Source organism: Protopterus annectens, chromosome 7.part0 (genome assembly GCF_019279795.1).
Source record: "Protopterus annectens isolate FY-2018-M chromosome 7.part0, PAN1.0, whole genome shotgun sequence".
NCBI lineage: Eukaryota > Metazoa > Chordata > Ceratodontiformes > Protopteridae > Protopterus > Protopterus annectens.
In genome coordinates this window covers 607,937,943-607,952,052 of record NC_056739.1, presented here as the reverse complement: position 1 = coordinate 607,952,052, position 14,110 = coordinate 607,937,943, and the positions used below count along the sequence as shown (strand labels likewise).

At 37.9% G+C, this 14,110-nt stretch overlaps 1 protein-coding gene across 1 annotated transcript in view; it reads right to left on the bottom strand.

The window, feature by feature from the left end:
• LOC122806067 (GRIP and coiled-coil domain-containing protein 2-like) overlaps nucleotides 1–14,110 on the bottom strand; it is a 1,105,805-nt gene that overhangs the window by 592,276 nt on the left and 499,419 nt on the right. The window lies entirely within an intron of this gene.

Genomic DNA, 14,110 nt, shown 5'->3' with positions numbered 1-14,110 from the left:
GCCCTACCTGACACTTTCCTCTCTTAATGCGGTAATGTGGTGATGCTTCAGGGGCCGACATGCAATAGGAGTGTGTGGAGTATTGCTGCCCTTCTGCTGCAGATTAGCCATGCCCATCACCCTAAAAATGCAGCATCCCCAGCTTCCACCAGGAAATACTGCAGGGAAAGCCCATCCCTCCCTTGACAGTCTGGTAGTCGCCCAAGCTACTAATCGAACTTGGGTCTGTAGTAAGGGTTTTAATCTCTCTACACCACTAGAGTTGCCGCCTTTCTTCTATCAAAACTTAAACATGTCAAGCTGGCAGGTCATGCTTTAAATTATTTATCTCTGCTTGTTCTAAACTGTAAACAAAACAGTTTAACTAAGGAAGCAAATGGTACTGGAAAATGAAGGAAAAACCATACTACTGCAATTAAAGCTCCTTTACAACATAAAGAAATGTTGTTGCACTTATCTTAAGAGATCACTTCAGCATACCTAGTTTTCTCTTCCAAAACACTTAAGGAAATAACATTTCAAGCAAAGCACCAGAATTAGTTTTACTTTACATGGATTGCTCCTGTAGGTTACATATCCCCTATCCAAGAGAGGGGTAAGACCATAATAGAAACACCATCATTGTCAAAATACTGATAAGGGTACAAATCTCTTCCATCACTACGTGTCAGATGGCCTCTCTAGTTGGCTCTTGCCTTCATACTGGGGCTCAACTCAGAAAGAGGTCTGACTGATAGTCCCTAAACATGCAGGTAAACCATCTGATGATCTGAACCCTCTTGTGATGACAGCAGTGTATTCCTGAATGAGCTGAATAACTTCTTCAGCAGTGTGACATGGTAACAAAAAAATGGCAAACTCCCTCTCAGTAAGGATGAAGTAGTGTGCACGTAAACACAACAGATATTATAAGAACATTGAGACATGTCAACCCAAGAAATGCAGCTGTCCCCAATAACATCATGGGCTGGATGCTGAAAGACTGTGCATCAGAACTGGCACTAGTGCTCATGGACATTTTCAACACTTTGCTGCAACTAGCCAGTGTACTGAGGTGGACATGCATTTCTGCCTTGTTAGCCTCAACAGCACAGCACAAGTAGACTGTTTGACTAAACATTAGAAATGCAGGGCTGTTATACCCAGCTGATGTCCATTACCATTAGGGTGTCTGCAAAATATCCCAACTAAGAAACTAAAACTGAGTAAAAAGGTCGAAAAAACAATCAGTAAAACTAAAGAAAATTCTAGCCAAGCTAGAATTTCCACTGCGTGATTTCTCAAACCTCTTGTATTATAGGCACAAGGGATATATGCAAATCAGCACTAAGAACATTAGGTGTTTCAGCTATATGGCAATTCTGAATGCCTAAGACATTTTTCTTTTTAAGTTGTTTCATAGACAATTTCAGGCCAATAAAGGCAAACTCCACTAGCTGTGTACATGTATGTTTCAGCTTTGTTATGGCCTCATCAGCACAGTATAAGTGGACTGTTTGACTAAGCACTAGAAACACAGTTCAATTATCAGCACTATCACCTCTCATAATAGCTGTCTGATGCTTTGAAACACAGAATTCAAAGCCATAGTCAAGACATTTTGTACAGTCCCATGGCATGTTATCCTTGCTAGCAAAATCATGATGCTCAGATATTTTTTCTCTCCTAGCCCTCTTTTTTGTTTTGACTTTATGATAACTACTAACCCAAATACTTAAAATATCAATAATTGGCCAGATGCTGGTAACAGTTTCAGTGGGTACAACACACAAAAAATATTTTGTTAATCAGACTTGTGAACCCTTAGAAATTTAACTCATGTAGTCAGTAGAGTTGAGATCTTTTAGGTATACATTACCCTATCTGTGCTTCTGTTGATATATGCAATACTCCACATTATAAAAACAATATTAATTACATATAAATACTCCACATTATTAAAACAATATTAATTACGTACAAATACTCCACATTATTAAAACAATATTATGTATAAATACTCCACATTGTCTCACATAAATAAATTATTATGCTTCTCTTTACATCAGAACAGTTAAAACTAGCAGATATGTATGTCCTTCAAGAACTTCGTCTGTTTAACACAGCACTCCAATTATCGAAAACATAAACATTGATAATTACGACGACAAAGTTCCTAACAGATGACACAAAAATAAAATGTCAAAATTTAAGGATATCTTAATCTGTTTAACATGTTCTAGAATCTAAGGCAAGTTGCAGAAAGTAAAAAACAAGGGTTAACAGTATATTTCACATATTTAGCAAATGCATTAGGAAACCAATACCATCAAACCAAAGATAAATAAATCATAATTTTGATTCAATAAAATGGATAGGATAAACTCCCTTTAGGCTTAGTGAAAGGGATGAAAACCATAAAAAATGACTATGCTTACAAGCATTCTACATTTATTCACATTATTTCTAATAATGATGAATAAAATATAGTTACATTAAAAGTGTAATTTTTGGAACGTTGTAAAACATTTATAAACTTCACATTAGGTAACCTCCTCTCATCCATTGGTCCTTCAAAAAAAAGTTGGGGTGTAAGACTTATAGATTTCTTTGAACACTTTGCTTCTATTAAGAGAGTTAGAAATAAACTGTTACTCTCAGAACAGGATAATAATATAAAGTGTCAAGATGAAACAGTATTAGAAAATGTCTATCTGAAGAAAGTTACAAGTGTTCTGCAATTCAGGGTGGCTAACTCTCAGCTAAAGTTAGCATAGTTATAATAAACAGAAATTGTGTAAAAAGTAATTTATCTAATTACATACAAAATAAACTTAGCTGAAGGACAACTACTGCATTTCCCAATACATTCAGTTTCTGTGAAGACAGATAAGGTGAAAGACAAGAACTGAGGTGCTGCAGTTCTGCTCAGTAACAACATTTCTTTAATTATGACAAATACTATAAAGGGTAACAACAGCAATGACAACCCCCCCCCCGACTATGTTGTTGCAGATCGTACACTCACTGGGAGCTCCAGGTTCCCTTTCTTGTTGGGACACAGTAGGGGCACAGTAGCTAACTGGTGGGGAACATAGGATGTGAAAAAAAAACCCACCAAAATATCGTACTAGTAATATATAGAATACAGGATACATGGTAACAACTCACCCGTAATCCACTGTTAAAAATGAAAAACTATTTCCATACAAAAAAACAGCAAATGCCATAATCTTAGAAATCCTGGTAATGTTCATAACACAGAAGAACTATTAACTTCTTATGTTCAAGGATTAGAAACTTGGATTAAGTGTTAGTTTGCAACAGTGTAACAAGTCAAGGGTATAGCTACCAATTTAACAGAAGTGACTAAAATGTCATGCACAAAGACATTTGTGCCTCAGTAGAAAGAAAAAAATATCTAACAAACTCATGAACAGACATTTGGACTTATTTTGTTCTGCACTGCAATGTAAGCAAAATATTTTAAACAAATATAGCACATTTTGCCAACATTCATGTTAAAACACACATCTTCCTACTACAGACACTGGTGAAGAGCAAAGCAGTTTAAATGTATGATAAAAGCAATTTGAAACAGAAGCAAGAGTCATCAGTTAGAAGCCCCTGTATTACGATAGTTTTGACACCTGAGGAAGACCGTGGAAGAGTGTCAGCACTTGCAGTTCAGCTAGTTTATTTTGTTGAGCATTTTCAACCACTGTTAAAGAGGTAAGATCTGCTCCAAAAGCACAAATAATTCATACAAAAAGTCCTTGCACTCAAATTATGTCTCCAAAGTCTGCAATTGTATCTCTACCACCATTAGATGACAAACCAATATGTACAGGTTCAGAAACTTGATAAAACAACTCTGCTCTTGCACCTCCCCAGGCTGGACTACCTCGGCCATTTACACACCTTCATTACCCCATCTACCTCAAGAAGCAAATTTTCAATTTAAATTTCATACTCTCTTCTACCCCTTTGCTTTAGTGCTACTTTTCCTGGCTCTACTTACCCCCCGGACAAGTCTTTCCCCTCCATCAAAATTCCAACTTATACTCAACTGTCTTCTGCATCTAACGCAAGGTTCACTACAACCTTCTTTTTCTCTATATTACCTAACAGATATGTACTCAGCTTTCCTCACCTACCTTCTGCTTTCTACTCATATCTCCAATACATGTTGTTCTTCTTCTTTCGGCTTTTCCCGGTTAGGGGTCGCCACAGCAGAACTCCGGTCCACTAATGATTGGCAGTAGATTTTTACGGTGCCAAGGTGCCAGCCCGACGCCCAACCTTCAACGAAGGCACGCCCATTCATGCATGTCTTTCGAACGCCACTCGACCACGGGGAGGACATGCAGACTCCACACAGAAGGTGCTCCAGCCGAGAATCGAATGGGAGAATCTCTTGCTGTGAGACAACAACACTACCACTGCACCACTGCGGCTTATACTCATATCTCCAATACATCCACTCTCTTAATTCTTCTACCCAGAAATGTAAAATTATAAATTGACATTTTATATTTTAAACCTTACTGTATATGCCAATTTGTCATGTATTAACTTGTAATGACTATGTTTTTCTGAGTGCATATTTTTTCTAGTATAGCTGCCTTTCAGTTACAGTTTATCCATATAGCAACTTTATGTTTTACAGTTTTTTTTCTGTATTGTATAAAATTGCAAGTTTTGTAAATGGAGCTTTTATCTCCAGGCAACTGATGTATAATGACTACCTCAGCCTGGTCAGACTATGTTGGTTAACAAAAGCAATACATACATAAATAAATAAACCTGAAAACAGGTTTCAGGAGCTGTGCAAGGTAGTGTGATCACACTACTGACATTCTGTTTCCATGGAAGTTAACAAAAATGATTTATTTATGTCTAGCATGAGTGATATAAAGGCTTGAAGTGAATTCTGAGGGGAAAAAACTCCAGGATCACTTTACAGCAGCAGGTCTATTAATAATTAATAACCATAACCACTTAATTATTCTGATGCATTAAAACTGTCAAGAATACAGATATAATGGCAACCTTTATTTATTTATACTATTTGTTTTTGACAGGGTTAGTCCAATTGGCCCATGGCCTCTTTTCATGGGAGTCCTGAGGTGGTACTCATATTTAGTAAATAAAATCTGGCCAAGACACCAGAGAATTTTGGGTTTCTATCACGAAATTGAACAAGCTGGAGAGCAAATGACTTTAACATCGGAAATGGTGTTCATCAATGTGTTTTTTGTCAGATCGCGGTACAGTGAAGATAGGAAAAACTGCCCTTTCCTCACTGTAGTGCGATTTCAGAGTGGGTATATATAATTAGCGGGGGTTTCGAGATATGGCATTTTCGATGTTTAAGCCGTTCGCTCTCCAGTCTTTTCTGTCTTGTAATATAGACCCGAGAATTTCCCCTACTATTTTTTGATTGTTTGTTTTTGAAAAGTGTCATGGCATCTTTTAAAACCATCCCAGCTACACTGATTCAGACAGATGGGACCTCAGTTTAACATCTTATCCGAAGGATGGCCCACCCAGGACTGCACCTTACCCATGCTGCACTGTAGTGTCAGTAATGGGGAAAAAAATAATCAAAGTACCTGGCATGGGAAGAAAACCCACATCCTTCTGCATCAAAGGCAGACTTTTGTTGAACTACTGTGACTACAAATGTATGTAGGTTTTCCAGGCCCCTCTAAGGAAAATGGCAATGACAAAGGCAAAAAACGTGCCAAGCAAATGTAGCAACATGAACCACCTAGTATATTATTTCTGGTTTGCTGAAATAGCATCAGTATAAATAATGTAGAGCTGAATGTTTTGGGGAGCATCACACCTCTTAACATATTTGTTCAAGAATTCTGGACAGAGCCAAAAATAATAGGTGGGGAGATAAAAAAGGAGCAATCTTTAAATATTACTCTAATGAATTTAAAAAGTTAATAGAATAACAAGTTTTGCATCAATATGCATTTTTCTGAAAAATAAAAAGTATAAAACTCTAATGACTGACATTACTGATCAGCTATAATTATGAATGATTTACCAGAAAATGAAAAATGTTATGAAAGACAGGACAAACATTTTAAGCAAAATCAGGAGTGTTCTGCAAAAAAAGGGACAGCTGAGTATAGGTAACACTTAAAGAAAATGTCTGGTCTCAATAATCCCTTCCAGAATTTGAATAATTTTTGGGATGTGCAGAATTTCAAAAGTTGCAGTTATGACTTTCTAAATGTTGTTATAACTGTCTATGAACAAGCGTCAGCAGAACACTTTAACAATTTGTAGTTTTAATGACTGAGATAATTAAAACTACATATCCTTAAATTTCAAGCTGAGCATCTTTCATTTTCAGACAGTTTAGTAGGGTACGACATTGCTAGAACAGGTTCTACTATGACATGCCGATTTCCTAGAAGCAGATGAGCTGAAAGAATGAAAAAAAATGTCTAAAACTCGGAAGGGTGAAAAAATCCATTTTAACTGCTTTTTTGCAGGGGTGTAAGCCCCCTGCAAGCCCCCCCCCCCCAGAACTTAGATATAATAACTCCACAGTTAACAACTTGAAGAAGGGAGAAATCTCCCTAAACAAGTGAATCCCTACTGGTGCACAGAAATCGCACCAATAATGATTTACTAATTCATCTCATGATTGTGCAGGGAAGTCCTAGAACGGCCATAGTACCAACATGCACAAGAGTTAAAGAAACTGCAGCTACTCCCAACTTTTCATCTTCAAAATATGGAACACTATACTACCTCTCATAAGGAGGAACAAATGGGCAAAATATGGAACATTTACAAACAACTAGAGAGGAAGGTCACATCATAGTTAAAATGTTACTTTATACTTGTTTTACCATTCACACCCAATTCTTCAACCAAGCTGCAAAAGTCCAGGGCCCCAGATGGGTAAGCCAAGCACATATACACTCTCCAAAAACACAATCAACTTCAGTTAACATCAATCAATTCAGCAATACAGGTAAGAGCAGGCTTGCAACATCATGAATATCACACCATCCATAACACCAGGAAGCAAAGAATTAAAGAAACTACAGCCATAATCAATCTTCCACCTTCAAAATGCTGAATATTACACTCTCATGCACATTTATCAACAACTGGGAAGGAAGCTCACACCATGGTTACACTGGGGAATTTCTACTTAAAGTTCTTTGACATCACCAGTCTCTCTTTGCTTGACAGAACATTCGCTTGTTTACAACATAAAACTTTCCTTTTACAGTATTTTAAGACAAACATGTTCCATTGCAGTTGTAACATATTGGGCTTTACCAAACACATACATACAGACACACACAGACACACACACACACACACACACACACACACACACACACACACACACACACACACACACACACAGTAAGTTGAAAAAAGTCCAGGACACCTTCCCCACAACACACACACACAAAACAAATTATTCTCACATTCTCTCTAAGTATCTGTAGTTACAAATTCTCAGTGACAACAAACGTCAGCTATTCTACCCATTACATTACTAATACTTTGACAGACAAGTATGACCATGCATGCAGACACACACCCCTACCCACCAGTTACAGCTACATATATGACTATGCATCTTAAATATTTGCTTGTGCTCAAGCAAATAAACAAACTGATAAATAACAGCCCAGAAATGCATCTCAGCTCGCTGATGTCAGAACCATACAGTGTAACACCCCACCGCCCTCTCAACTTCTTAGCTAAAGAATCAGAAACAAGGAACAAAATTAGGTACAGCTTTTAAAAAATTTTCTGAATACTTAGAAAGTTGGCGGAATAATACGTTTTGCATTATCAAACATTTTCTGAAGTACACAATATCTGAAACTCACATGCTCGACACTATTTAGTTCATAGGTTGGTACTAGGCTATCGGCCCTAGGGCCTATACAAGCCTAGCCATAACAATTCCCTGGCTATTTCTTCCCAGAATATTTACTTCCCTGGACCTCTGTCTAGCAGGGGGCTAACATTATCCCTGGGGTGAATTTCCTATCTCCCATCCAATCGTCAAGGTTAATTCTGAAGAGGGCCAAGGAGGCCCTCTGCTTGACATGTATGGGCAGTCTATTCCAGAGTATGGGGAGTCTCTGAGTCAGGAATCTATCCCTCCAGCATGTTTTGTTCATTGTGATGATGAGGTTTAGATCCCTAGAGTGTGTGGCTCTGAGGGATTAGGATTTCTTTAAGTGGAGCATGTCCAACCGCTCTGGGTTTCACATGGCCTTGTATGTTAAGCAAATATCGCCTCTGAGTAGACGATATGCCATAGAGTATAGCTGGAATTTTTTTTAGACAGTCAGCATAGGGCATCTGCTTTAGGCAAGTGATTCTTTTAGTGAGGTATTGATGACTGTAATCCACAGCGATTTACCACAAATGTTACAAGGAATGGATCAAAATAATTCTGAATTTCTTTGCTCAGTAATTCTGGATAAAGCCAAAATTAACTGGAGGCAGACCCCAAATGGGCCACATTTTAAATATGGATTTTTATCTATTTGTTAACAAATAAATCCACTGCAGGAAGTGTCCCTTTTCAGGGTTGACCCAAGAGCACTGTCCGAATGACTTGCTAATAGTCACACCTTAAGTAAATGGAAGTGGGAGGATTCAAACCCTGCACTTTTGACTAGATGAAGCAACTCATTAACAGTTGAGCAATAACTGCAAGATAACTCTCACTTTAAAAGTTTAACAGAACTACAATGAAAGGGTTAACAGAAATACAACAGATGTTGGAAGGGCATGCATTTTCTGAACAATGAGAATGCAAGGTTTAATTATTTCTATCTCTACCAGGAACCCCTAACGAGGGGGTGGGGTTATTTTGCACTCACACACACACACACACACACACACACACACACACACACACACACACACAGACACACACACACACACACACACACACACACACACACACACACACACACACACACACACACACACACACACACACACACACACACTCTTACTTTCTGCTGAATCCAGTAAAAGGCATCTCCTCCACCTGCTTTAAAATGTAGTAAAACACCTCCCAACTGCTGCTTTAAAAATATTTATATATATATATATATATATATATATATATGTGTGTGTGTGTGTGTGTGTGTGTGTTAAGAGACATCTCAGAGCACTTCTCCTGAATTCTGCCTAAAAATACAGTAAAAACATCTTGGAGTTTTTATAAAACACCTGTGTTCTCCTGTGATGTAAGAACACTTGCTGAAAGAATGAATTGTGCTTGCTTGTCCAGACTGAAAATGTTAACCATGCTTGGGTGTGCTCAGATGGGTAATAGACTTTTAGAATTACAGGGACTGGGGCACTCGGATGGGAGGGACACACTTTCACAAAGGGGCACGTGTCCCAATGTGCTCCCCTCTCTTGCTGCCTATGCTTGCACTAGGAGGACATACCAAGTTACACATACGCATCACATATGTTCCTTCATCATCCTCAATACCTAACCTTCAGCAGCTACTTCTTTAAAATTTTCCTGCAGGAATACTAAATTAGAGAATAATATATCACAGTGAATTCAACAAAAATGCTTCTACCCCAGCACCCCACTCCTTTTACAAAATGCTGCTATATCATAGTTCAGAACAAGTAATTCAATAACCAACAAGACCAAACCTACAAACAGGAAATAACCCAAATCTTGAGCCCATTGTAACAAATATAAACATATAGATGTTTACAATTAATTACCTTTCCAAATAACTATAGCAAACACTATCTACTTGGTCTTTCAATTAAAAAAGAAAGCCTCCTCGAGATTTAACTTACAGAACAATCTCTCAATCAAAATAACAGTTACTTAACGCTCATCTGCAAACCACATAGGCTGGTCTCCTTTGTAAACCTTACTGAGTCTGACACTGCATTACACTACTTCATAAACAAACTTACTACAGTATGGAACACAGTCTCATTATTAAAGAGGAGTATGAGGGGACAAACATGTCTTTGGCTAACTTTTGATCTGAAAAACATTTGCTCACATCAAGGGAGAAAACATGGAAGATGTGAAAGCATCAGCCCACAGATGAACAGCTGCATCATATACATCTAGACCTCAGAAAGAAAGTCAAATTGCTACAAATTCAGCAAAGGCCTCCTTTCTCAGAAAAAGACAAAATGTACATTCTGCATGGCCAATGTAGATTTGGAATGAAAAGAAACTCCTGACAGGCAGTGTTACAGACTTGACTAAAATCCACAAATAATAATTCATTCAAGGACTGCCAAAATGTTACTAATAACTACAAACACTTCTTTCTAGAAACAATACAAGACATAATCATTCCCAGCTTTACTGACCACTCTCCCAGTTAGAAATATCACTCGTGGGTAGTAATTTCACAAGTCTCCAATATAAACCCTTGCTACTTAAGAGTCCAACATTCCATTTCAACCCACTGTCAATTACGAAAATAAAAAAAGCATTACTCAACTTAAAACTCTGAATTAAGTGTAAGATTCTCCAAGCTTCATCCATCCATCCTTCCGTCCTTAGGATAGCATCTTCTTATACTGCAAAGCCACATAGTCATGTTTACAATCTCTCCTTCCCCTCAAAGGCATCTCTTGTATCATTTGACCTGGCCATTATAAATTCTCTGTCCAAGAACCCTCACCCAGAACAATGTAAAGATTACAGGCCCATTACCAATTTATGTCCTTTAACAAAAATATTTGAAAAACTCTTATCTAACTATTCCTACTCTTGAAGTGGTCTGTCTTCTGTGACCCCCTCAGACCTCTCTCTGTTTTCTTTTTTTTCTTCTCCTAGTCTACACTGTTCCTATTCTACACTGTTCCTCCTGCACTTCTATATTCTACTGCCGAAATCACGAACAAGAAAGATAACAAACTAATACCACGGTAGGTCCCAATGCAGATGGAAAAAACAGCCACTCGTTGTCTTAACGCTCAGTTTATTGTTGCACAAAACACATCCAGCGTTTTCGCGTCCTTGATAAGGAAGCTTCTTCAGAGAAATACCAAGTAGCGCGAGACAGCGCTTTAAATACAACCTAACCAGTACGTAAATCGTCCTGGACTAATTTACTTAAAAATGTCGTACAAGTGGAACAAAACATTTAAAATGTCATGCTTCAATAATTATACATCAACATACACAATTACGTGAAAGGGAATACATAAAAAATTTGAAGGCGCAACAAGAATAGACTATGCAAGCGCCATACAAATAAACTAACAAAAGGTAGTGATAAATTAATTAAATAAATAAAATTAAAATTACAATCATGGGAATATCTATCCCAATATTGGCCATCTTAATAAGTTGGAAAGACAATCTATTGAAAGAAACTGTCAAGAATATTAATCCGATATCAAAAGTATCAAAAATATTGAGTGAATATAAAGTAAAAAGGTACCATGTCACTAAACTAATACCTATCCATTCAAAATCATTTTCATATTCTATTTTTAGAAATGCATTAAGAATGTACAAATAAAAACTTTATACACTTAACATTAAAATAATTTACTAGGAAACAACTCCAAATGAGGTGTGCCCCTAAAGCAAAAGAACTTCTTAGGAAACAATGAAAGTCAATATCACCTCATATGCGATTTTAGTTTCAAAAATGGTGTGATAAACGAAAGTTGTAATATCACACCATTTTTGAAACTAAAATCGCATATGAGGTGATATTGACTTTCATTGTTTCCTAAGAAGTTCTTTGTTTAGGGGCACCTCATTTGGAGTTGTTCCCTAGTAAATTATTTTAATGTTAAGTGTATAAAGTTTTTATTTGTACATTCTTAATGCATTTCTAAAAATAGAATATGAAAATGATTTTGAATGGATAGGTATTAGTTTAGTGATATGGTATCTTCTTACTTTATATTCACTCAATATTTTTGATACTTTTGATATCGGATTAATATTCTTGACAGTTTCTTTCAATAGATTGTCTTTCCAACTTATTAAGATGGCCAATATTGGGATAGATATTCCCATGATTGTAATTTTAATTTTATTTAATTAATTTATCACTACTTTTTGTTAGTTTATTTGTATGGCGCTTGCACAGTTTATTCTTGTTGCGCCTTCAAATTCTTTATGTATTCCCTTTTACGTAATTGTGTATGTTGATGTATAATTATTGAAGCATGACATTTTAAATGTTTTGTTCCACTTGTACATTTTAAGTAAATTAGTCCAGGACGATTTACGTACTGGTTAGGTTGTATTTAAAGCGCTGTCTCGCGCTACTTGGTATTTCTCTGAAGAAGCTTCCTTATCAAGGACGCGAAAACGCTGGATGTGTTTTGTGCAACAATAAACTGAGCGTTAAGACAACGAGTGGCTGGTTTTTCCATCTGCATTGGGACCTACCGTGATATTCTACTGCCCATCGCCTGTTCTTGCACTCTGACCTGTTACCTCCTTTTCTAAAGATTCACTTACAATATTTTCTGTCAGCAGCCCCCCCCCCCCTCGCCTCTCCTGCTCCCGCATCTGCCACACATACCTGCTCTACTGATTGTTTTTGCTTTGATTTCTCCATGGGTGTCAGTCCCTCATGAGTTTTTGTATAGTTGTGTATCTGCCGACTAGCCTAGTACGTATCCTGGTGTCTGCACTGTTGGTTGCTTAAACTGCTTTCTTTGACCTTCCCTCCTGCTTTTCCTCCCTTTTGTGTCTTTTTCGACCTGCTACTACTGTTTGCTATTTTGTTTCCACCTCTTTTCATCTCCCTGCCTTTCTCTCCCTCCTTATAGTGTTATCATTGATGATCCATAATGCCTTGTGCCTTTTAAACCCTCTCCCCCAGTCCCCCTGTGCCATCTTTACCCCCCCTTAACCTTTGAGCAGTCCCGTAGTGTGCAATTGCCAATCCAGGTGAGTGTTTTATTAGTTCTACACACTTTCCAGGCTTGAAAGACTGTTTTGTTTTGCAAATAGAACTTTTTTAAGCTCTACGCACATTCTAAACTTCAAAGACTGTTTTTTTTGAAAATAAAGTATCTCTTTGGTCACCGTAGCAGTGCATGGGCTTGGAAAGTCGGCAACACTACCACACTTCACTTGGAATGCACAGTTATACCTGTTTTATGTAAGGAATGCCCTGGTGACGTTACGATTTGTATTTTTGCACGTTGCAACCTGCGTTTATTTTTCATTGTAACTCCTCAGTCTTAGCATCGACCAGTATAGGAGCTCTGGCATATGTGCTTGTTTGTGTACTACTTGCTACTGTTCTTTACTGATAGGGACATCTGCTCTTGTTGGTCTGTTGTTATCTTGATTTGGTCAGCTACTGCCATGAACTGCTCTAGTTTGTTGTCTGCAAGGTGCAGTATAACAGAAATTATAACAAGTAGCAACATCATAATTGGCGCTTTCCAGAGCGCCTTCTATATTAGGTTGTTCTCAGCTTGCAGAGTTGGTATTACCCTTACTGTTATGCCTGCACTCTACAACCAACTCTAGAATGTTACTGTATAAATATTTTTATTTATTTATTTAACATTTGTTAACTGGGAAAGTCCGACTTGGAACGAGACAATTTTCAGTGGAGGCCCGGGGGAGAAATGCTCCAAATGCATCTTTTTGTAACGTGGGAGGAAACTCACATGAATGCATGCAGGACATGCAGACTCCGCACAAAAGGCAACCCAGCCAGAAATCGAACCAGAGAACCTCTTGCTGTGAGGCGATAACGCTACCACTGCACCGCTGCGCCGTCCATGTCTTAAGTATTGGCAAGGCTTCTTTTAACTGTGAATGCATCTACTGGGTCTGTATTGATATGCTCAGAGACCTTTCTTTGAACATATAATCATCGACACATAAAGAGTGAACTCTCTAAAGCGCAAACGGCCATGTCCGCAAGTTTGTTCCTTGGGAAAAAATTCAAGGGTCCGTACCCAAAAAAAACACAAACTTCAAACCCTAATCAAGTAGGAGGATTCACCCTCCCACACCCCCCAATGTGGGGGCGCTGTGCCCCCCACACACCCCCTAACTAAATATACTAACTCCAGTATCGCTCTACATTGGGGAAAAGGGCAATTCCCGATAATGGCCAACTGA